The sequence below is a fragment of the Vulpes vulpes genome, chromosome 4 (assembly GCF_048418805.1).
Source record: "Vulpes vulpes isolate BD-2025 chromosome 4, VulVul3, whole genome shotgun sequence".
Taxonomy (NCBI): Eukaryota; Metazoa; Chordata; class Mammalia; order Carnivora; family Canidae; genus Vulpes; species Vulpes vulpes.
This window is the reverse complement of record NC_132783.1, coordinates 78,980,193-79,006,328: the sequence shown is the minus strand read 5'-3', so window position 1 is coordinate 79,006,328 and position 26,136 is coordinate 78,980,193. Positions and strand designations below refer to the sequence as shown.

General features: G+C 34.6%; 1 protein-coding gene across 10 annotated transcripts in view; it reads right to left on the bottom strand.

Moving 5' to 3' along the window:
• The window catches only part of MYPN (myopalladin), a 99,694-nt gene extending 73,830 nt beyond the window's left edge, over positions 1–25,864 (bottom strand). The window contains exons 1-2 of one of the 10 annotated variants that reach the window (XM_072756152.1): positions 25,739–25,864; positions 8,586–8,876 (exon numbers count right to left, since the gene is read on the bottom strand). The gene's annotated coding sequence lies outside the window, so the exon portion shown is untranslated. Of the gene's footprint in view, positions 1–8,585; positions 9,049–12,027; positions 12,205–25,738 lie in introns of those variants that run through there. The other 9 variants (XM_072756153.1, XM_072756159.1, XM_072756156.1 and 6 more) reach the window with 9 other exon arrangements.
• Between the last annotated feature and the right edge of the window lie 272 nt (positions 25,865–26,136).

Below are 26,136 nucleotides of genomic sequence, written 5' to 3'. Positions count from 1 at the left end.
AAGGAGATAGGGAAATGAGGCTCAAGAAAGGACATCCTATACTGTAATTCACTGTGTACCTTTCCTGACTTTAGAGTGTTAATTGTACCAAGATATTACTGATTCAAAAAATAAATGATTTTTAAAACATTAAGAAATACTACAGTAACTTTAGTTCAAAGCCTCTGGACTAGAGAGTTTGGTAATACAAAGCAATTTTATATTATTAACATTTTATCATTTATTTAATCACAAATTTATTAGAGGGATGGCAAACTTGTGACCTGTAGGCTGTTAACTTCTGTCTTTTCTTAAAAGACATAGCTAACAGTATACAGTGTTCTTCCCATGGATCTTGACTTTCTTAACATTACTCCTTCAGTAACCACCAATCAATCAGAGATGGTAATAGAGATGAAGACCATTTGCCATTCTTGGCTACTATGTGCTAGGCCTTGTGCTGGAAAGATGGAGAAGAAAGTAATCTAAATATTTTTAAGCTTTATGATTATATGACAAACCTTTGTTTCAGTTCGTTCCTTTCCTTTCTCTTATATGACAGCCTCACTTACATCATATAGAAAGCTTCCTAGGAACTTCTCAAATTTTTAGAGAGCTACCCAAAACCAACCTCTAAATTGGCAATATAAGCAGTCACCTTGAGAGAGCAATTAGAAATGGCTAAAAGGATCACCTACAGCCAAATATTATCCCATATGCTAGTTACAGCCTGAAATTGCCACTACAGGAGTCATTTGTTTGGGTGAAATCTATTGTGCCTTAAAGATAAATTAAAAATGCTAAGGTGTTGGACGAGTACAAAGATTTATTTACAAAGATATTCATCACAAAGATGATAGTACTAAAAAATTAGAACTACATTCAATAAGAAATTAGTTAATTAAATTATACTAAATAAAGCTATCTAGTTATTTTAAACTTGGTAGGACTATAAATGATATACAAAATAGTATATGAAAGTGTAATTGATATATCAATTGAAAATTTGTCTCATTGTGCATTTACTATATAGGAGAAGAGTTGGAAGATATGTATAAGGTGCAAACTGCTATTTTAAAATGCAATTAATAAAAAATAAAAAATAAAAATAAAAAAAATAAAATGCAATTAATAGGGCAGCCCCGATGGCTCAGCGGTGTAGCGCCACCAGTCCTTGGCGTGGTCCTGGAGACCCAGGATCAAGTTCCACATCGGGCTCCCTACATGGAGCCTGCTTCTCCCTCTGCCTGTGTCTCTGCCCCTCTCTCTGTGTCTCTCATGAATAAATAAATAAAACCTTTTAAAAAATCATAAGGAAGAGAAAATGCATTACAGCACTGTACTGTATTTTTAAAAAATCTAAAACAATCCATGTATAAGTGGACCCACACACTGTTCAAACCTATGTTGTTCAAGGGCCAAATGTATTTAAATGTAAAGGGGAAAATTAAATAGTTTATAAATCAGTATCATTCTCTATTAGTTGAACTTTACTGTATATTGTATTTTAATGTAACTTCATCTCTAATTTTGTATTCTAAGATGGCTTTTATCTCACAGCAACATGGAATGAGAATTGAATCAGGTTGGTTTTCAAATTCTGGTTTCATGAACACTTAGCAGTCAAGTGACTTTGAGGAAATTATTTACTTCTCTGAGCTTTGGATTCCTCATCTGTAAAACATGGATAATATCTAATTTCTAGGGGACTGAGGATTAATAATATCATGAATGCAAAGCCCATAAAACAGGGTCAGCACCTGTCAATGGACACTCAAATGATGTTAGTGAAAAACAGTATTTAAGCAAAGGTGATGTTAATGTTGAAAAACTTTTAAGAACTTTATATTTACGGTGGAAATAAGAAAGAAAATACTTATAAAAAGTAATCACTGCTCTCTGTTACCAATCTTTTTCTTTTTTAAAGAAAAGAGGCCAATTGAGGTGTAAATGTATACCTATACCTGTTCTGAAGCCAACTGAGGTGTAAATGTGTACCTGATCATAAGAAATTATTATGATAATACTTTCAAGTATTCAAAATAAAGAATTGCTTTAAGGTTTTAATTTAATTAATGTTTAATTAATTCATTTAATGTTCTTTAATGTAGTGTATTTATTATCTAAAATTTGGGAGTTAGATAGATGTGGTTCAGAACCCAGTTCTGACACTTTCTGACTCAATAAATTCAACAAAGTCACTTAACCTCTATAAGGCTCAGCTTACGTGTCTACAAAACAGGAATAATAACACTAGCCATCTCATAGGTTGAAGTGATGATTAAATGCTCTTGGCATTTAGTAAATGCTCAATAAATAATAGTTACTGTTATTATTATTATATAACAATTATAGTGACATACTATAAAAAATGGAAGTAGAACTAGTAAAGTGGTTGAAGAGCAACTGAACTCTAGATTTGTAGTTCATTCAGCACCATCTATCTTCTATTGAAATACATGTAGTCTCATGAATGAACTGTGCTGCCTGTAGGTCTTTCTATGTATTTTTTTTACTTAGGCTGCTCCCTGTCCCCACCTCCCTTCCCTACCTTACTGGGCCATGTTCTACATGGTCTTCAGTTCTTAGCTGAGACATCACTGTGGAATTTCTTCCTTGTTCTGGGTTGGGTACCTCTGCAGTGTGCTCCCCAAACAAAGCACTTATCACAATATATTAAATTTGCCTATTTACTTTTCTGTATCCCTCGCTTTGTTTTTGTATACCATCATCTCTGTGCACATATAGCACATAGAAAGTGATCAATAAATATCTATTGAATTCTTTTATTCATTAGAATTTCCTGCTAAACCTATTGTTGCTTATCTTTTATTTTAATTGCAGGATAAAGTAAGACAGATAAACAGAAATCATATTTACAAAGAAAATTTACAGACATAAATAAAAATATAAACTGGTAAAAGCAGTAATAACTTCAAGGTGACTTCCAAAAGAAAATTTATTTTTGGAATTATTCCTTCTTTTTATACCAGAAGTATCAAAGAACATATGGAACATATGTATCAAAGAACATAATCAGAAACCTGGATCTGAATCCTAACTCCAACACTAATTAATTGTGTTATCTTGAGCAATTCATTTAAGGCATTTGAATCTCAATTATTCTCATCCTTCAAATGGGATAACAACAATTTTGTTTCAGATGGTTCTCAGATGAAAACGTATATATAAATTGTTTTTTTATATATAAATTGTTAAGCTGATAAATATTACTTACAATAGGAAATAAGAAAATGTAACATTTTCCCTTTCAAGCATTAATGTAAAAACTATCTGTTTACAAAAAAAATTTATACTTTTAAAAAGCCTAAATGCTGTTATGGATAATGTAGCTTTCATTTATTCATTCGATAAATATCTACTGAGCATCTACTATGTACCAGGCACCATTCTAGGTGCTATGGATTCAGCAGTAAACAAATGACAAAGTCCCTACCCTCATGAAGTTGGACATTCTAGTGGAGAAGAAAAATGTTTAGAAGAAAAATAAGTAAGGCAAGGGAATAGAGAATGAAGGGGGAGAGAGGAAGTTATGCTATTTTAGCTAAGAAGATCAGGCATAGCTTCTAATGTAGTGGAGAAGTTAGCTATGTAACCATGTTGGGGAGAGAAGAATGTTTCTAACTGAGAAGTGTCAAGGTGAAGAGAAGTAAATGTTTGCTGTGTTTAAGCCAAGCCCTGTGTGCCAAGAGGTGAATGAAAAAAAAGAGTAGAAGAAAAAGGAGTCACAAAAGTACAAAGATCATGTGAGGCCTTGCAGACCATGGGAAGGACTTTGAATCTTATTACATGTGTAAATGGGAAAGCATTTTATAGTTCTGAGAACCAGATGACATAGATTTGAAAACATTTAATTGTGGCTGCTATGCAAGGAATCAAGTTGAAGGGAGCAAGTGTGAGACAAGCAGATCAGCTAGGAGACTATTGCAATATGCTATGCAGGAGATGATGGTGGCTTGGATCAATGAATGGTACCAGTGACATGGTGAGAAATGATCAGATTGGAGGTATTTTTTTAAAAAAGTAGAGCCAGTATAAATTATTAATGGACTGAAACATATGAGAAAAAGAGCAAAGCCAATGGTGACTCCATTATTTAGGGCCCAAGCAACTAAGTGAGTGGCTGAATCATTTACTTGGACAAGCAGGTTTCAGGAAAGGAAATTAAGAATTCTCTTGGACGTTTCATCTGAGGTGTTCAGAGTGACATTGGACTTTGTTTCCTTTTTTCAGCTTCTTACAAAACTGAAACAGATTTAATGCCACTTTCAAAAAATAAGAATGAATAATTGTTCTTGAAAACGAATCATGGTGAAGGTGAAATTGTCCTAGGTTGGAAATGAAACAGTTAATTGTGGCATCAATAATCAAGACAGACTTTAGTAAATCATATAAACTAATTTGGCGACATAGAAGGTTTATTGAATGTTCTTTACTTTACTTTGCTGAACAGCTCTATTTTCTCCCCTAAGATTTCTCGAAGAGAGAATCTGCCCTGAGAACTTGCTGAAAATTAAGGGTCTGGTTCATAATAACAAAACTTGATGCTGATACCTTTGGGCATATTTTTCAACTCATGTTAACTGAGCACTACTCTTTTGTAGGCTCTAAGAAAACCTTGCTGGAAATATCACGTGGTAATACATTCATCTTTGGGTTATAATATGAATATTTAAACTGGGGTATTGACCAGAGAATTGGCAAAATCTAATATGAAGTAATTTGGACTCAACCATAAATACTGAAGTTTTATGGCTATGAAGTATCATTAGATATTTAAATGAAAAAACAAATCTGGTTTAATGTAAGTGTAAAAATAGCTTAATATTTAATACTTATTCATCTAAAGAGCTGGAATAGGACAAGATAAAACATCTTTAAGCAATTCATCTCTAAACCGAGGAGGAGCACAACTGCCCCACTTACTTCATAGGTTTGTTTGTGAAAGCACTTTAAAAAATGTAGAACATTATGCAATTTAAAGTAATAATTTTCTGGTGTGTAATTATTATAACTAGAATTTTCTTTAGGGGAAGAATCACCAAAATTAAGTTTTATTTCCTCTCTTTAATGCTGGTATTGACCTATTTGTCTTGCCTTCTCTGTCCCATGGTGTCCTACACAATAGAAGTATCTAACTTAGTTCTTTTGGAGAAACTTGCTGGGCCAAGAACCAAATCCCATTACATAGGAAGTAGTCCTAGAGAGTTGGGTGCAAACCATCTTTTAAAAGTTTGGCTGCGGATAGGATGCACTTCGAGATAAATCCTTCATTGTTACAGTTTCCATCCCCTTACTATTATAGTGATCCCACTTACCTTACTTTTATTTCTAGTGTATTTTTGGTGTGAGTGACATTCGTGATTTAATAAGTTAGTATCTGTCGCATTATCAGAATAAAAACATGAAATATATGGAAGTATGTCAATGGCAATATGGAAAAACAGCAGATAAAAACAAATACAGACAAATGTACACATTAGAAGAGAATGTCAAACTAAAGTGGCAAAGCAGAGCTAATACACAAGAGAAACAGTAGAAATCTGTTTCATTAGGGACATTCCTTAAAGGACAGGGGCTAAGGAAGGAAAAGATTTTTAAGTAAGAGGCCAGAGGTGAGTAAACCATTCTCTGATTATTGTTTTAAATGAATTGGTAAAGGTGGGAAGGTGGGAAAGAAAGTAAAGATTTAGTTTGAGTGGGAGAAAAGAGATTGGCTTCTATGAAACATACTTTCATATGCTTTTGAATACAGAACAGGATAAACATGTAGCAAAGTGCTAGAGAAAAGGATACTGAAGTCAGAGCCCAAAGTTAGTACTTAACCTTGACAGCTAAGAAATTACGTAAAAGGAAACTCTACAACATGTGGAAAGGCTCCTGAAAAGTGAGCAAGAGGACTGCAGGCACCTAGGATCTTTTACAAAGGGTTTGGTGGTAGTCACAAAAATGAGGTTTTATATTACTCTCAAGATCTCACTAACTTAGCTCTTAAACAGGAGATCAAAAATGAGAGAACATTATCAATCTCATTAACTCAAAGATTCATTTTAAATAAGAGAAATATATAAAAAAAATAGAACATTTTCATCCCTCTTCAGCCTGTCAATTTTCTAGGTGATGAAGGAAGGATTTGAAAAAGATAACTTTCCAAATTACATTGACATAACTTGCTTGCTAGATTGAGAGAAGAACAAGTACCCCAAGAGGCCAGGATCTGAATATGTGGTTGTTGGTGAGAAGGCTGTGCTGGACCCCTCCCACAGGGTATATAGTGCACTGTGACTCCAAGTAGAGATCTATGTAACACACGGCCTGTGCAGAGCTTGTCAAGGTGACTCTGGTTATAGATGAGTTCTACAAACTCTGGTGACTGCAAGTAAATAGTCATACAAGCTTTTATGTCCACCAAAAAAAAATGTATTTGCTAAATATATCCTCTTAAATTTTTAAACAAACTATTCTGTCTGCACTTGAGTTGTTCCCTTTAAGCAAAAGGGCAATGCCCTAGCAGTTCTAAAAGCTCTTTGTCAAGTATGAAGCACCATAGAAATTTAAGAAAATATCCCCATGGTGCTTGATTCTTCTATATCTCCTAAGAGAGGAAAAAAGTTAATTTGTTCTTTTTTTTTTTTTTTTGGTCTTGTTACAGGCAATGACACCAGATGACAAGCAATGCCTTTGACAAATCTCAATGTCAATGAAGGAAACTACTGTAATTATTCTGGGGTTAGCAGGATCATTTGTCTTGTATTTTCAAGTTAGCAAGCTGAGTTCATTGTTCCTATTATATATAAGGAATTAATGGTTAAAAACTTTAGCTGTCACCTTAGATTATTAAAGCTCTTCATGGGGGCGCCTGGGTGGCTCAGTGGATGAGCATCTCTCTTTGGCTCAGGTTGTGATCCCAGGGTCCTGGAATGGAGTCCCACATCAGGCTACCCCCAGGGAGCTTGCTTCTCCCTCTGTCTATGTTTCTGCTTCTCTCTGTGTGTCTCTTATGAATAAGTAAATAAAATCTTTAAAAAAATAAAGCCCTTTCACCATAAAATGTGATTTGTCATCTGTTCCATTTCTTCAAAAGTTAATTTGAAAAGCCATCTCTATGAATTCTAAAATCCAACCTGGGTTAAAAACCCATTCAATTTTTGGTGTCCGTGAATTGTGGTTCTGAGTCTATTCCACTGCATGGACCAAGTACATTGTAATAGAAACATGTAATAGAGCCTGTATTCTAAATTACAGATATATAGAACCGGGGCTTTAACACATTAGTATGAGTTCCAATAGCATTTGCCATATTCTATAAGTGGGAATAGAGACAAACTCCCAGAATTTGGATAGTATCCAACTGTTTGTTTCATAGTCCGTTATTATAAGATTCTGTAATGGCTATAATTTTGTCTACTGACAAAATAAGTATAATGTGCATATATTTCATATTTCCTGGAATGGCCTTGATTTTAAACATTTTGTTTATTTTCAAATCATGTGTCAGACAGCTTATCTTAATTTTTGTTTAAAAATATGTTTATTATAGCTTTAAGTATAGACATTCTCAATTTCTTAGAAAAGGATTATGGATTTTATATGAACTTAAGAGTCATTATTAAGGAGAGACTGAAAAGTTGTGACAAGTTCTTTATTTAGAGTTTGTAGAATTCATTTAGTCATTATCAATGTGAAAATAATTGAACCATATTTTTTTCAGAAAGGAAACTGGATAGGTGTTTTGTTTCTTTCAAACTGATTGATTCTAGTGTCTTTAACAAGTGTGAGTAAGAGTCTGTTGATAAAATAGTAAAATTTCTTAGCACCATTGCTGTAATGTTCACTTTGGGGGAATGGAAATACAGATTAATCCATGTTCTCTTTTTTTTTTTGCTTATATGGTTTTAAAATATAATTCAAGATGTGCATCTAATTACTGCTAATAGTGCAGTGTACCAGCCAAACACTTGCCACTGACTGTCAAGTGTCTTTCTCATGCAGTTGAAGAGAGAGAGAGAGAGAGAGAGAGAGAGTGTGTGTGAGAGAGAGAGAGAGAGAGAAAGGAGAAAGAAAGAGCAATGTCCTTTGAGCAAGACTTTCTGCAGCTGTTGTGTACATTAATCCAGGGAGCAGATCTCCCAACACTAAATATAGCAAGCATATCCTTTTACATGATAAAAAAAAAAAGCTAAATGAAAGTCTTTAACTATAGAGTCATATTATTTTAGATTTGATTTCCTTTAAAAAGGAAATAGGCATTGCACACATATTCTCTATACAAAAACCATTATTTTAATAAGTGAATTGTGGAAATGCCAATGCTGTATGTAATATGTCACAACTTCCTCTGTTGAGGTATTTTTCCTTAGGACCCAAGAAGGCTTTGATCTCTGTCTCATCAATAATCCCCTCCAAAATCTTTACATGTAGAAACCTTTATTTTTCACAAAATTTTGTGTCCCATCATACATAATTAGGAAGCTGTCCTAGGTTTCACTCTAAACAACAGTAACTAGGTCTCTGAAATATCCCCTTTTCCCATTGTCAGTTCCCCATTATTAAAACACACTTGAGATCTTAAATCTGAATATTACCTTTCGTTTTTTAGTTGACTCAGATGAGAATGTCCAACCCAGGCAATCCACTGTGATGATAATTATCCAAGGAGAACTTTTAGATGAAAGCACAGGAGAAAAAGAAAATTCTTCACACGCTTGGAAATTGAGAGTAGCCGTCCATAGAGAGTGAGGAGTTAACCTTAGTTTCAGTGAAGATGGCTGTAAGAAGCTGGACAACCTGTCACCACCGGAGCCAGAGCATTTGTCAGCTCACAGGTCCCAAGTTATTTTGAGCTGTATAAACCATGTGCCTGTGAAACATTCCACCTGATTGGACAGGAGAAAACTGAGCAAAGGGATTCCACAGCAGGACAGCACCTATGGGTGGTGGGGGTCAATCAGTTTTTCTACCTATAGAATTTCACTTCTAGCTAGAGGCCTAAGTTCTTTATTGATTTACGTTTGGAGTTAATACTAATTTCATGACACCATGTTCCATCTGTCAAAGAAAATGGCATTATTTTTGAATACATCAAAATTTTTAATTTTTAGGAACTTTAATTTTAATGAAAATTTACTGTCATTTAATCACTGATAGATACATTTTAGGAAATTAAGCTGTGATAAACCATATAAAGCTGAGGCCTAACATTTAAAAGTGGAGAGTTTTTTCACTGTTCATCCAAAAGCTAAGCAAAAGTAGAGAAGATATTTAACATTAAAAGGTGTTAATTAGAGATCACAAAAACAAACAAAAAAAATGGAGAGGAAAAAACCATCAGCCCAGTAAACCCAGTATTAGTATCTGGAATAACATTTTTGTATATTGCTTGAAAAGGTCTATGCTAAGATGTCTTCTCTCACAAGCATTACCAATCAATAAAAAAGAATGCTTAACCAAACCAACATCTGCTCAAAAACCTCCTTTGTCAAAGTATAGGTTTTTTGATATTAATTTCATACATTTTCAGAATGAAATTTGGGGAAAAAGAAGTTAATTCCATTGCTTGGTACAGATTAAGTGTGCTGTAACATCATTAAATCTTGGCAGAAGCCTGGGTTTTGAAAATTCAGGTAAATGTCACAGGTTATTATTTAAAAGGATCATTCTTAGATTTGGATAGCATGAAATTTTTAGTTTACATCTAGATTCTTAATTAAATCACTCAACAGTTTGTAGGAATTCTTCCCATTCATTCATTCAACAAATATTTACCTAATGCCTACTATGTGCCCGGTACTAGGTATAAAGCAGTATCTAAAATATACCAAAATTCTTTACCTTATGGAACTCACCAAGAGATCTTTTTACCCAAATCAGTCATTTTGAGACCACCTATTGTATATTGAATAGATATAAATTTTGTTTATTGTGATCACATCAGAGATTTCACTGCTTTTTTATAGAGTTGTATTCACACAAGCAGAGTGAAAAAAATTGAGGAAAACTTTTCAATAATTCAGGTTAAAAGTAGTATTACTGAGGAGGAGAAAAGGTATAAAAAGAACTGAATTATGCAGGCAGGCTGTTTTTATTACCACAATAGTCCAGATCTTTAATGACAGATTCCTTTGTTCTCTTACCTAATCCTGTGCTGATACCAACCTCAAGACTACTTAATTGTATTTCTGCATTTTCTATTTATGTGGATGCTCCTACAATTTCTTATTTAAAGATAAGATTTTGGGGTGCCTGGGTGGCTCAGTCAGTTAAGCACCAGACTCTTGATTTCAGCTCAGGTCATAATCTTGTGATTGTGGAATCTAGCCTTGCACTAGGATCAGTGCTCAGTGGGGAGTCTGCTTGAGATTCTCTCTCTCTCCCCTCTCCCCCGAAACTCTTCTCTAAATTTTAAAATCTTAAAAGAAAAGAGGGGAAAAAAAGCTTTTCTCCCCTTTTCTAAATAAATAAATAAATAAATAAATAAATAAATAAAAATAAATAAACTCCCTCCCATCCCACTCAGATAGAGAACTAACTAAGACCTAACTTGAGACCTAACTAATATAACTGCTGCTAGGTCTTCTTTAGGGATATGGAAAAGTGCAACTTCTATTTCAGGTAAAAATAGATGTATTACAATTTGATCTTCCAAAGGGAAATGTGTGCACATATTGTAAATGAACACATTTCTACTTCCATATAAACCATGCCATGATAAGACAGTGTACAAAATTCTTTGAACACTGAAAAAAAGCTGCATGTAAATATTCAAAATAAATAATATTCAGCAATTGTGAATACCTTGCTTACAATACATCAAATTTGTGTTCTATATTCTGGTATTTTTAAATTAGTTTTTTCGGGATGCCTGGGTGGTTCAGTGGTTGAGCATCTGCCTTTGGCTCTAGGTGTGATCCCGGGTCCGGAAATCGAGTCCCACATCAGGCCCCCTGCAAGGAGCCTGCTTTTCCCTCTCCCTCTGCCTATGTCTCTGCCTCTCTCTGTGTGTCTCTCATGAATGAATGAATGAATAATTAATTAATTAATTAATCTAAAAATCTTTTAAAAAATAAAATAAAATAAAATTAGTTTTTTCTTCCAAGTAACACAGCCTCTCTTTTTTTTTTACAGCCTCTATCTTGAATATCATTGTAGTACTTATATAAACATTGTACCACACACTTACTAGTTCAAATTTTACGAGTTTATTGATACAAAATTAATTTTTAAAACTTTAAAAAATATTCCAACATAATTAAAAAGAAATTTCATAAATGACAAATAAACACAAGGTTACATGTCTTAAGCCTTCCCCATAAAGTTGAGTGGCCCATCCAACACATGTGTTTATTGTGGTTTGAACATGATTCTGAGCTTGCCTTCAGCTGTTTTCTTAATTCAGTCACTCAGCTACAGAAACAATTTACTCATACTGGGATGATCCACAGGAATACCAAGGAACCTAAATATCTATGACAGAGGAAGTCTTCACTTGGAGAAGAATGCAAGAATTCTGTGCTAGTAGATTCATGTAAAATTTTATATTTCCTATTTTTTATATTGCTGTAGATTTTAATTCTTTAAAAGAAATTGCTCATATATACCAAACTTTCAAAAAGTTTTGCTTAAAATTCATAGGTTTGTATTGACTTACTCCCCTCTAGTATCAGATGAGAACAAAACCCCCTCTGTATATTATTTTTAAAGAACAGAGACATGTATTTCCTAACCTTTGTTTATGAGAAAAATAATCAAAGAAAAACGATCCCAAACGATATATATATGGTGGATTATAGAGGGTCTTATACAAACTCCATGATACAATGTTACTGAGGAATACAATTAAATTCTTAAGAAACTTCTTTTTCATCTAAACGGTATTGAAAATGCTTACCTAAAACTAAAACCAAAACCAAAAACATTTAAAAAGCTCTAAGTCCAAAGCCTTAGTTTTAAAAACTAAAAACATTTTTTAAAGCTATAAACAGAATACCTATTTTAAAACATTATCCTGAGAAGTAAATTTGTGGTTACCTGGAGGAGAAGCACCATTCCTATATCAATCAACCAGGATCATCCAAAGTCCAAATCTCACTGCCTGACTTGTGTCAGCCACAGAAGTATCATGAAGGTAATGTGATACTACCCCGCCAGAGTAATGAAGGGTATTTACAGGGTTCCGTGGCGGATCCAGGGACAGTCATTTAGAACAGATTGCTCTTTCAGATCAACTTTAATAACTCAGTCTGCACAATGTTCTTAGCCTGGAGGGATGGTGGGGGCGGATAATGACTAAGATGACTAAGGAAATAGACTTTCTTGGTCTTTCTTTAGATGAAAAGGACAATAAAGATGGAATTTTAAAGAATAAAGCATAAATATGGGCAAAATATATATATATATACACAGGTTGCATATGACATGTGTAAATACTTTTATTTGATACAAAACTAAGAATATGGTTAACACATTTATTAAAGTCAATATGGGAACACAATTAATTATTATAATAATAATGTGTACTCCTCCAATTTTAGGGTAATTAGATTAAAGCTTTGCAGTGTGGTTTCCATGAAAATACAATATGACTTTCTTTACTTGTGCTTTTGATATGGAGAACATATCAATGTTTATATTTTTTTAGAAAGTATTATTTCCAATAAGAAAATCTGCTTCCCAGAATTTTAAAAAAGAGCTTCTGTGATTAACACTATGTTACTGAAGAAATTCAAAACAATTGGTATCAAGTATGTAATCCTGAGGTGTACAATTTATTCCCTTCTCTCACCACATTATATTAACACAAACATAACACACATGTATTAACACACATATAACACACATCATCTCAGTAGAAATAAGTTAATATTCCTAGCTGTGTGCTAGGTGGTATGCTAACCTCTTTATGGATATTGTGCTTTATTTCCTGTATTCCTCCAACAGTCTATGAAGTAGGTACTGTTTGAATTCTACAAATGAGAACTTGAGGCTTAGAGGTCAAAAATTTGTCCAGTGTCACACAAGTGAGTGACTGAGCCAGGATGAAACATAAGGTTAACTCTTATGTCTATGCTCATAACCACTGCAGATATTTAAATGGTGACATTTCTAAGGTATTTGTGAAAAAAATAAGGATAAAAATGAACAAAAAACATATTCTCTTTTAGTAAGTATTTTAGAGGAATGTTACATAGAATTTTAAGTTTATAATTTTTCTGACTGGAACCAACTCTGAAGTTTTTTTGGATGACTCAACAAACAAAAGAAGAGAAAATACAGAAGGAAAAAGGCAAATTTTTTCAGATACACTCTATCGGCAATATTTTAGCTGAGAACATGAATTGGTAGGTACAACGAAGCATTGAGTATTAATGCTGAAAGGTAGGGCATTAGAAGAGAGTCTGAATGCTTTGACAGACCTATGTTTTGGTTTCTATTTATGGTAGTCATTTTGCTGAGACAATTTAAGAGTTTTGCTCTTTTGAATGTAAATTTAAATGCTCTGGTGTTACTTCTCAGCACTTCAATATGGGTCAATAAACATTTTGCAAGTTAGGGATAGGAAAACAACAGTTGAAATATTCTCTCTTTTTAATGTTAGCACTGAATATCTTAAATGCCAGTATGCAGGCTCTGGGTGATTCCACTCAGATTCTATTTTTGGGTAGCACCGACATCTCAGAAAGCCAAAAACAAAGTTCAGTGTTCTTATGTATGACCCAGATAATCGCATTAACACTAATGATGTGAAAGAAAGGAAATGGGAATTAGCATTTCTTCCAAGTGTACTCTAAGCCAGGGGTAGCCTAAATTAACTCTTATTTTATACTCAGAGCAACTCTACAAATACTGTTAACTTGGAATTTATGAGGAGGAAACTAAGCCTTAAAGTTTAGTTTTCTCAAAAATAAATAAATAAATAAATAAATAAATAAATAAATAAATAAATAAATAAAAGAAGTTTAGTTTTCTCAAAGTTACCCAAGCAGGGAGCTGCACAGCTGGGTGAATTCACATCTAGGCATTTTAGTTTAAAACAAATTCTCTTTTAAAGATAAATACCATATGATTTCACTTAAGTATGAAATTAAAGAAACAAAACTGATGAACACAGGGGAAGGGGGGAAGAGAGAGAAGCAAACCATAAGAGACTATTTTTTTTAAGATGTATTTATTTTGGAGAGAGAGAAAGAGAGCACACGAGTGGTGTGTTTGGGGCAGGTGGTGAGGGGCAGGGGGCGAAGAAGAGGGGGAATCTCAAAGCAGACTTCCCACTGAGCAGAGAGCCTGACACAGGGCTTGATCTCAGGACCCTGAGATCATACATGACCTGAGCTGAAATCAAGAGTTGGACACTTAAGTGACTGAACCATCTAAACACTTCAAGAGACTCTTAACTATAGAGAACAAACTGGGGTTGATGGAGGGAGGCAGGTGTGGGATGGGCTAAATGGGTAATGTGGTAGTAAGGAGGGCACTTGTGATGAGCACTGGGTGTTATGTGAAAGTGATGAATCACTAAAATCAATTTCTTTTTATTGGCCCCTACTGCCTTCCCATAAAGAGTAATTATGCAGGTTAATTTTTTAAAATTTTTTATCAGAAATCACCCAAAGGAGAAAATTCACCATTATTTTTATATGTATCAATGAACAAGGATTATTAAAGCTATAAATTTGATTTTGGGAATTTAATGTTTCTTTAACAGAAGCAAGAAGAGAACAGAAAAATAGTATGTGACTAATCTAGGGCTACTTTCTCAACAAAGATTTAGTAAAATTCTTTGACTGAAACAGCAAGGCCCAATACACATTTCTTCTCTCTCTCTCTCTCTCTCTCTCTCTCTCAAGATTTTACTTATTTATTCACGAGAGACAGAGAGAGAGAGAGAGAGGCAGAGACATAGGCAGAAGGAGAAGCAGGCTTTTCACAGGGAGCCCAATGTGGGACTGATCCCAGGACTCTGGGATCACGCCCTCGGCCCAAGGCAGATGCTCATCTGCTGAGCCACCCAGGCGTCCCCTGATACACATTTCTGAGGATTTATCATCTTATTACATGAAACCTATCATGATATTAGCAAATGTGGAATGGAAGCAACTGGCTGGCAAGTAGGTTACAAAGAAAGAGCTGAGAATATAAACCATGAAAAACTCAGAAGGAATTTGTATTTTACACCCTAACCAATTTACATCTTTATTTGTAAATGGATCTACTCATTTGGTGTTTCTTGCTTTCATAAACTTCCTGTCAAATAAAAGCAGCATACTTTAGTATAGGCAGACTTGGAAAATCTTTTTTTGTTTTACCTTTTTATTCATTCTGCTCATCACTCAATTGTTCTTCATTCCAAACTGAGAATGGATCGTTAAAACTAGTCTGTTAATATCTTAGATATACTTTCCTTTTATTTCTGGCCTAGCCAATAAGCTTTAATTCAAAATGTGGGTGATAATGTCAATAAAAGGGATGAGTAAACATACAATGTCATAGAGAAATTAAACACAAAAATTTGCGTGTAAACTGAGCTGGGGATAAATCTATTTGTAGACGGACCACTTGCCTGACAATTTTGTACAAATTTCAACCAAGAATAAGAAAAGAGTATAAACAGAAATGTGATCACCTCAATCATATAAAATATTTGCCCTTCTTCTACACAAATCCTGTCTCTAAAAAGTTTCACTAATATGTCCTTACCTTTTCTTTTCCTCCCTGATTTGTTTACTGTGTTCTCCAAATTATTATGATTAAACAACTAGTGATCACAACATTTCTCATATTGCTGAATTAAACTTTTTTTTCATTTAGGTATTTATGCTTTATCTATTTAAGTATATCAACACCTTGAGAATTGCAGCTATAAAAAAGTTATCTATAGGCCGAACTGTTTCAATCTCATAACATAGAAAAAAATAGGCACTTAATAAATACTTGTCCATAGCACGCCGTAAGATGATGCATTAATTGTTGAGTTGTCCTATATTACTCACTCAATTCTACAAATACCTACCGAACATTTATTGTGTTCCAGGAAAGATTAAATGACCTAAACTCTCAGCAAGATTAACTGATTTGTCATTGGTGGTTATGATACTAAACACAGAAATACTATTAAGAATCAATTCAACTGAAGAAGGGAGCCAAAAATGATTGGATGTTCATTGCATACAGTCATCAAGTAAGGAACTACGTGCTTTGGCTCAGTGGATGCTCACAATTCCTGAGTTAACTGATATGGGGTACTCTTGCTTTCGGAAAAGGCTTGGAGCTTGCCCAAACTTGCCTAAGAGTTTTCCCGAGGTGCTCCATAGAGGCACTTTCATACTTTTGCATCCTCTTGAACTGGCTTAGTTTTAGTAATTTTTGTTGCCCCTCCCCCCTTTTAACTGTTTTATAACCTTTGCTTTATATCAGGTCCTTGCTTTCTGTTCACTCTATAAAATCAAACTCCTTTTGGCTTCCATAGACTGCTTCTTTGAGTCTGGGTTTTCAGACCCAATTGCTCATCACTGAGAGGCACTTCTGTCCACTCTCATGCCTTGGTTTTGGGGATTTGAGTTCAAGTCATATACAGAGCTTCCTATTTTCACAGAAATAAACAGTACACTTAAAATATTCTCTCATTTAGGTTAAAATGTCATCTATTTGGGACTGACTCCAAATTGGACTTCCTGAAAGGCAGATAAACCAGAATGAATTAGTTAGCTCTCTGTGTGATCCTAGCTGACCCAGCTCAGTGTCCACATCAACCAAGCTTTGTTGTTAATATTTAATACATAATTTAATTTAATATAACAACCAGGAAGTATGGGTCATTATCCCCATTTTATGGAGGATGAAACTGAAAAAATTATATGGTACTGTGGTTTTGCAAATTCAGGGATCTGAAAAAGTCTCAGGAAGTATACCTTGAGATTGTCCAAGATATACTATATTATTATCCTGTTTTTATGGAGGAGGAAACTAAAGATCAGAGAAAGAATTTGCACAGGGCCACTCAAAGCTGTGATTCACACCCAGATCTACATGACGCCAAAGCCCAAGCTCTTCTCTATTATATCACACTACCTTTCAGAGGAATCCACGCTGTTAGTAATGCCTTTAGGAATCAATTTGGAAAAAAGAAGATGTAGAGTAACAAGGAGACCTCCAGTGTTATTGGGATTATGTTCATTTAGTGACTTGCTCCAAAGCCCTTCCAAGTCGCCAGAAATTGATGATTCATAATCTCTAATCAGTCACAGAAACAACTTAAAGCAATGGAAACAACAATATATAGGGGACAATTCCTTCTGTGCATCTGTATCTGCAAATTACTAATCATAGTGAAATTAGGCATGAAAGATCAGATATTTTAGGTAGATGTTTACTTAGCATTTCATCTTTTTAAAAAAGATTTTATTTATTCCGAGACTGAGAGAGAGTGCACGTGCACATGAGCAGGCAGGAGGGGCAGAGGGAGAAGGAGAAGCAGACTACCTGCTGAGCTGGGAGCCAGGATGTGGGATTCAATCCCAGGACCTTGGGATCATAACCAGACGCTTAACCTACTGACCCACCCAGGTGCCCAGCATTTCATCTTTTTAAGTCATTTACAATTACATGTTTGTTATTAGGCTTAATAAAAACAACAAAACCAAAACCAAAATGACATACTTTTAAGACAGCTTAAAGTCTTTGTTCTGATTATTTTTTACAGAGGAAAATTAACCACTAGAATGCCCATACTACATGTAGATATATATTAGCAGTAAAATCCTGATTACCAAGTTTACATTATTAACTTAGTTCAATAACAGCTATTTTGGGGGATACTTCCAGCTTTATCTGTTAGCAAAATTGGAGCAGTAAGTATATGCCAAATGAGACAACTTGCTTTGAGTAACTGATGATAGATGGCAAAGAAAAGAAAAAAGTGGTGATAGAGTCTTTTTTATTTCTACCTGGTCATTATAGCAAGTAATATTTACTAAGTCTTAAGAAAACTAGTTATGAGAACCAATAAATCTGTTTTATTCATTAAAATGATCTAATTGTTCATGAACTTTATTTTAATGGTCATTCATTTCAAAGTATTAAAAACTTTCTCCCTCACTATTGGGAAATTTCTTAAAATAGAGACCCAGAGTTTTAAAAATTCTTACCTGCCTTCTTATTTTGTATGAATAGTAAGTAGGAGATTTAGTACATTTGCACTGCGATGGAGTAGTTGGTAGAGGTTTATTTTATTTATCTCTTCTCTATTAATTTAGAAAGGTAAAGTGAGAGAATGTTTCCAACAGGTAATGTTTAGTTCAAACAATGAAAATGTAGATGAGCAAAAAAGCCATTGTAAAATCAAGATCTTTACCTTAAAATCAGAATAATGATGCACATGAATCAAATTCAAGAAAGATTCATCACCTCTTTCAGAAAAAAAATAACTAGTACAGAAAGATGAAAATTTTTAAAGTTGAGACATTATTAAGGTGTGATCCTGGGATCCTGGGACTGAGTCCCGCAATGGGCTCCCTGCGGGGGCTTGCTTCTCCCTCTGCCTATGTCTCTGCCTCACTTTCTGTGTCTCTCATGAATCAATAAATAAAATCTTTAAAAACATAAGAAAAAAAAGTTGAGACATTAATATATCTTGTTTGGTTTAAACATAGAATTTAAAAAATATATAAGTGGTAAAGTAATATGGTAAAAAAAAATCAAATAAATGCTATAATTAGGAAGAGAATAATTCTATTGAGAGTCAGCTTCCAACATCACCACTTATGTGAGAAGCCTTAGGCAAGTTATTTAATCCCAGTTTCCTAATCTCTAAAAAGTGGGGAAAATAATAGTATTTACATCATAGGATTGCTCTGAGAATTAATGGAGTTAATACCCTTAGAACAATGCCTGGCTTCTAGAAAGTGGCCCATAAATGTTAGCCATTTTTATTATAAAAAGATATATTTTAATTATTTATCTCTTAATCTAGCTTTGTGAAGTTCCAGGGAGTGAAGGAGACACAGCTGAGCTAAACTGTAAACCCTAAGGAAAGGCCAAAGGCTGAATGGGCCACCTAGACTGATGACTCAGACACAGGAGCAGTTCAGGTTTCCAGACTGATTCAGTCCTTGGCTTCTTTCCTGACGCTGACAACAAGAATGCCAATTAGTGCCAAGAGTGATGAGTTTTTGTAACATGGGGTGCTGTTCATCAGAGATTCAAATCAGATCACTTACATCTTGTATAGAACACCAACAGTGATCAACCGTGTTCATATTCAAACCAATGACATAGAGGTAAAATGCTTCATATCTAGTTACCATGCTCCTGAACCATCTGCTTCTGAATTCTAAATTCTCAACTCACCCATTGCCAAGGGGCTAAACATAGCTAAAGGATTTAAATTATAATTTGATCTGACAACCCAGGTATCAAACGAGACTTCTTTAGCCAAATAAGTAGAGTGGTGACAAATATCAGAGCAGTATATACACTCTTATGGTATGTGCTTTATGACAAGAAAATAATAATTAAGGGTACTGGTAAGTATCTTATTTCTCATATGATCTAAAAAAGAATGTTAGCATAAGACTGATATTCAGCTTAGGTTAACAAAAGAATTGTTAAGGTTAAGTGATTTAGACAGGAGAAAGCTAGGGAAGTGAGGAATATCTTAATATTTCCATGATTCTGAATTATCTAATAGACTAAGGCTGAATGCATAGGAAGACCACGCAGAGTAAGATAAAGCAGATTTAGAGCTATTAAGTAAATGCTGGAATGGAAATGATGATGGACTGGAGCAGATGTCAAATATAAAGAAAAGTTATGTTTTAAATCTTATTATTTAAATGCTTTTATGTATTAACACTGTATCTGAAACGTATTTTATTATTTTTTGTTAGTGATTTCTCATCAGAGTCCTGTCGGCAAATGTTTCAATACTCATGTTTTACATATGAGGAAACTGATATACAGAAAGAATAATCACCTTAGTTACACAGCAACTCACTACTAGAAAACAATCTGAGTGTTATTATTTACATAGATGTCTATTATTTTATTTATCTTCAAGGTTTGGTGAACTGTGTCCACATACATAGGATTTAGGAATTATTAGAAGTATCAATATCTTGGGGCACCTGGGTGGTGCAGTTGATTAAGTGTTGAACTCTTGGTTTCAGCTCCCGTGGTGAGATCGAGCTCCATATTGGGCTCTGTGCTTGGCACAGAGTCTGAAATTCTTTCTCCTTCTCCCTTTGCCCCTCCCACTTATGCTCTCTCTCAAATAAATAAATAAAGCTTAAAAAAAAAAGAAGTATAAGTATCTTTTACCCATCTCTGAATCAAATTCATACAAAAAGAAATTAAATGTCCTAGCATAATTCTGTTCTATTTTGACATTCTAAGTAAAAGTCCTAGTCAAAAAATCTATTTCAAAATCCCATCTCTACATAACATATTCTTTTTTAAAAATTTTCATTTATTTAAAAAATTTGTTTATTTTTAAATGTGGTGAAATACATGTAACATAAAACGTACCATTTTAACCATTTTAAGTGCATAGCTCTGTAGTGGTAAGTACATTTATGTTGCATGATCATCACTACCTTCCATCTTCACAACTTGTTTCATCTTGCAAAACTGAAACTCTGAACTCATTAACAATAACTCCCCATTCCCCTTTGTACCCAGCCCCTGACAATCATTTTACCTTCTGTTCCCATAAATATGACCACTTATAGTTCCAGGTAACCTATTAAGAATATTCAAAACTTTCTAAAGAAAGCTTAGGGGGAAATTCCTTAAACTGTTCATTTCTGATCAATTTCTTAAACATAAAGGTTCTGCTTTAAGAGTCTATGTTGGGCTAGTTCTAAGTACTGAGTCTGTAGAGTTGTGAAATGGCTCATACTTGAGATGAGAGGCAGGGGCCTCCAGTCTGCGATGTGATTTATGATTGGATCTTCTACCTTGCCAGTGTCCAGGACACGTCTGCAAATGATGGCAAGAAAGAGTTATTGGCATACCTTTCATGTCTCACCTCCTTTCATGTCTTACATCTTTACACAGTTACAACCACCTATTTTTTTGTTTTGTTTTGTTTTCTTTGAAAGTTCTAAAGAACAAGACACAGTAAGATTATCTTAGGGCAGCACAATTTACATCTCACAAGGGGAATTTTATTTGTGAAAAAATACTGCTGGCCATATTTTTATAGCTTTGTCAAGAGTTCTAAGCCATTTTATAATAGCAAATACAGTGAAAAGCAAATACAGTGAACTACAGCAAGGCCAAAAGCAGTTTCCTAATTCTTTTAAGTATAAGGACACTTTTAAAATGTTGTGGATCTCTTGGGGCACCTGGGTGGTCCAGTTGGCTAAGTGTCTGCTTTCCACTTGGGTCATGATCTTGGAGTCCTGGGATGGAGCCCTACATCAGGCTCCCTGCTCAGTGGAGGGTCTGTTTCTCTCTGTTCCTATGACCCTTCCTCTGACCCTCCTCGTTCCCCTGCTTATGCTCTCTCTCTTACATAAATAAATAATCTTTTAAAAAAAAATGTTATAGGGGCACTTGGGTTGTTCAGTGGTTGAGTGTCTGCCTTCAGCTCAGGTTGTGATCCCAGGATCCTGGGATCAAGTCTCACATCAGGGTCCCTGCAGGGAACCTGCTTCTCCCTCTGCCTATGTCTCTGCCTCTGTGTGTCTTTCATGAATAAATAAATAAAATCTTTTTTTAAAAATGTTGTGGATTTCTTAAGTCATGATAATTTTTTACCCATTGATTTAAAAATACGTACTGACAAAAAGCAATCATTAATATTTATTTCCAACAAATTTATGTTTTATTACTGGTAATACTAGTAAGTAATATGTTTATTCTGTTTTCACACAATGTTCGATGTACACATGCATTTGCGGACCCTTTACAATTGTTTCATGGTTGTCCAGGGGTCTTACTCACAAATCGGAAATCATTGACCTAAGGAAAAAAGCAAGTTCTAGCTCCAGCTCTCTCTTTAGCTATGTGACCTTGAGCAAATCATGCTATATGCTTTAGTTAACTTATTTTTTCAGTTACTGAAAACTGAGGAAAATATTTTGTTTCAAGAGATTATGAATATAAGTACAATATATAAAGTATTTAAAATCTAAATGTGATATAGAAACAAAAAAATCCTTAGAAGTGATATATAAATATGATAGAATTTTATATTGGGGCGCCTGGGTGGCTCAGTTAGTTAAGCAGCCAACTGTTGGTTTCCGCTCGGGTCATGATCTCCGGTCATGAGACTGAGGGCCTCCATGCTCAGTGTGGAGTCCACTTGTCTTGCTCCCTCCCCCTCTGCTCCTCTCTTCTCTTTCATTCTCAAATAAATAAGTAAAATCTTTTTTTTTTTAAGAAGGGCTAAAAAAGAATTTTATATTATAGGAAACACATGGAGGCATCAGTAGAGCACCTCTAACACTCAGAAAATTAAAATAGAAAATCAACATACACTGACTAATGTATGTAAATTTAAGAAAAGAACAATTATCATTCCAATACATTTATAAGGATGTTCATAAAGAACTGTTTGTAGTAGCAAAAATTAAAAAACAGCATACATTTTTAACATCAAAAGATAATAATGATATATAAAATTTTTCTGAAAAGTCACCAAAACAGTGTTTATAATATGCCTCTGTTTTATTTTTATTTTTTAAAGTTCTGGAGTAAAATATTCCTAAATGTTAAATGGTTATATCTAGGAAGTGGAATTATGGGGGATTTTCTCTCACATTTTTTCTTGGTTGTACTTTTTTTTTTAAGATTTAATTTATTTATGCATGACACACACACACACACAGAGAAAGAGAGAGGCAAGAGACACAGGCAGAGGGAGAAGCAGGCTCCATGCAGGGAGCCCGATAGGAGACTCGATTCCAGGACTCCAGGATCATGCCCCGGGTGGAAGGCAGACGCTAAACCGCTGAGCCACCCAGGGATCCCCTTGGTTGTACTTTTTAAATACTTCTACTAAGCATATATTTTATATATACGCATGTATTATATTTATAAAGAGAAAAAACAATAGTCTCCCCTCAAGACAAAAAGGAAAAAAAAAAAGCTCCAAGAACACCCAAAGGAAAAAAAATAGCAAAATTTGGATATCACCTAATTGGTGTTATCTATCTACCAAATGTATGTGTATATAAATATAAATATGTGGCTACATTTTATCTGTATCTACACCTACATCTATATCTGAGGAAGTAATCAAAATGACAAGTAGGAAAGAGAAATCAAAGAAGAATCAGCAGCATTTATCCAAGAGAGCCTTTACCTGATCCTGACAGTGGTACTGGGAGTCCCAGGCCAACACTGCGAAATGCCGTGGCCAATTACCTGTTTTGCTCCAATCCTTTATAATACTTGAAAAGTAAATACAGTGAACTACAGCAAGGCTGAAAGCAGTTTTCTAATTCTTCATGTGCTTCACGAATGTTCCACATAGCAGTATTCTGATTTCAATTTAGTTTTTTAAAAAAAATAGATTTCCTTGCAGAGAAAAAGTAAGTTGATAGGAGAACATCACCTTTGATTTGTCAAAAAGCCATCTTTCTTGTAAATTAACAAATTGGAATTGTGGATGCTGTATGACTTTTGTGAACGTTTGGATAAGGTAAGTACACTGCTAAAGGATGGATCAGTAAAAGAAATTTTGAAAAACAAATTAGGTTCCTGAGCTTTGACAGCTGAAGATCAGGTGATAGAATCTGGTGATTTTACCAAGGTAATTATAAGTTGCAAGATCTTAGGACAACCAACTGGACTTCCCTAAGGAGCAATCCTATAACTCAGTGTGTGACCTTTAGCATGAAATAAATATAGGGCAGAAGTGTCTTGAAGACCTTGCCTTAAGATATTTCCACAGTATGAACAACGGGGATGGCATTTTAGCTATGATCCAGAATATCATTCTCAGTCTGGAGTTGTAGATAAATTGAGGATCAGAGAAAGTAAGTCAGTTGTCCAAGACTGCAGTTGATATCAGCCTGAACTTGAAATTACAATTGGTGCCTCCTAGTCCAGCATACAAAACTGTTTTCCACAGCCTTTATGAAATAATATTATAGCTGTAAAATACTCCCTTCCCTATTTTAATAAGCATTTATTGAGTAACTAGTATGTTTAAAGCCCTCTGCTAGGTTAAGAGTTTCTTCAAATCTGCTCTGTATGTTTAATAATTAAATGTTTGACATTGAAAGTGGCATAGAGGAATATATGGCTATTTTCTGAGAATCTAATACCTGCCAATGTTTTAGACATACTACATCTTACTTTATTTATTATTGTTTACCAAACCTTAGGATATACCATCTAATGATATCCTGAATGGATGCACTTTATCCCATCAGGTTATATCCAAGATTATCATTTAATAAAAGTGATAGACAAACATTTATTAATTACATGATTATATATAGCACTGAAGTGCCATATAAATGAATAATCTTAGAGTAATGGATTATAAATGCTCATAAATGGAGACTGGAGGCAATGACAAGTCTCTTTTAGGATGAACCAACACTTAATACTCCCAATAGAAGAGGGTTCTTTTCTTTGTAGCTACACACTTAAACATTAACTACCCCCACCAAAAAAAAAATTACAGAAGACTACATATTGTATGATTGCATAATGAAATCATATGCAATAAATAAAATGTTCAGAAAAGGCAAATCTATAGAAACAGAAAGCAGATCCTAGGGCTGTGGGGGAGGGAAATGTTGGATGAAATGAGGAGTGACTGCTTTTCGGTATAGGATGGGGTTTTTTTGTTTGTTTTGTTTTGGGGGAGCTTTTTTTTTAGTTGCGGAGGTGACAAAATGTTATAAAATTGATGGCAGCAATGGTTGCAGAATTCTGTAAATATACTTTAAAAAACACTGTATTGTACACATTAAATAGGTTAATTGTATGGTATGTGAATTATATCTCAATACCGCTGTAATTTTAAGTAGTTCTGAATTTCTCCTATCCAATTGCACAATCCCTCAAATCAACCATGTAAGACACCCTTTTAGTAGCACTAGAGGTTTTTATCATTAATGAATTATAACTTCCAAAAGCAATAGATAATATAAAATCTACAGATAATAGGAAATCTACAGAAAATAGGAACTTACAGGAACCATGGAGAGTGATAGATGAATACCCCCACTGGGAATAATATATGTGCATCATAAAATAAATCACTGATCTCCTGTTATGAAATAATAACACTGAGACAATCCTGGCCCCCTCCAGAATTCTGTTGTCTCCCCTCAGTCAGCTCAACAACTCTGTACTTTATCTGTGAAAAATGCACACTGTAGTCCTATTTGTGTTCTCGCTAATCTTTCCTTTTTGGCTCTACAGTATCTCATCCTTTTTCTTATGCCACTGTGAGGGATCTTTTCCTCATTCCTCTTGCACATGGTTTTACAATTTTTTTAGGACAGCCTCCTCTCTTTACCTTCAGCACTTTATTAAAAAAACCCAAAGCTCAGCATCTACATACCTCAGAGAGCCTCAATTCAACAAGGTAAAAAGGGGTGGTTCAGTTGAATACTTTATGTAAAGTTGGATATAAGGAATACTTTTACTGCTCTCTTAATCATTAGATTCTTAGAGGTACCTCATTACTAGGCAATATTAAATCTTTCAATTGTCTGGACATCCCCTTAAGAAGTCTCTTGCTTTATATCCCAAGGTGAGTTCCAAGGAAGAGCCTTACCTAGCATGAAATGCAGTGGAGCTCCACAGGCTAAGGAGGGTTCCCCCAGGGCTCTGGGCCCTTCACCTCACTTGTTGAGGGCAGGGAGAGCTGCTGTGGCTTTCCCTCCCTGGGCTTGCCCATTCTGCTAATTTTAGGTTGCTTCCTCATGCGGCTGCCATGGGTATCAGAGCATGTGGCTCCCCTCGGAGGAGCTATTTTCTCCTCTGAGTCTCATTTGTTTGTTTCCAACTTCTTTCTCTTCTCCTCCACCTCCCCACCTCCGTGGTGTTGAGCTCTTTCATGGTAATAAATAAAATATCTTTCACAATTACACTTATTCTAATCTGAATTTATTCCTGAATCCCAGGGAACACGGAAAACTTTTTTTGCATTAGATTTTAGTTGTCCTTCCAATA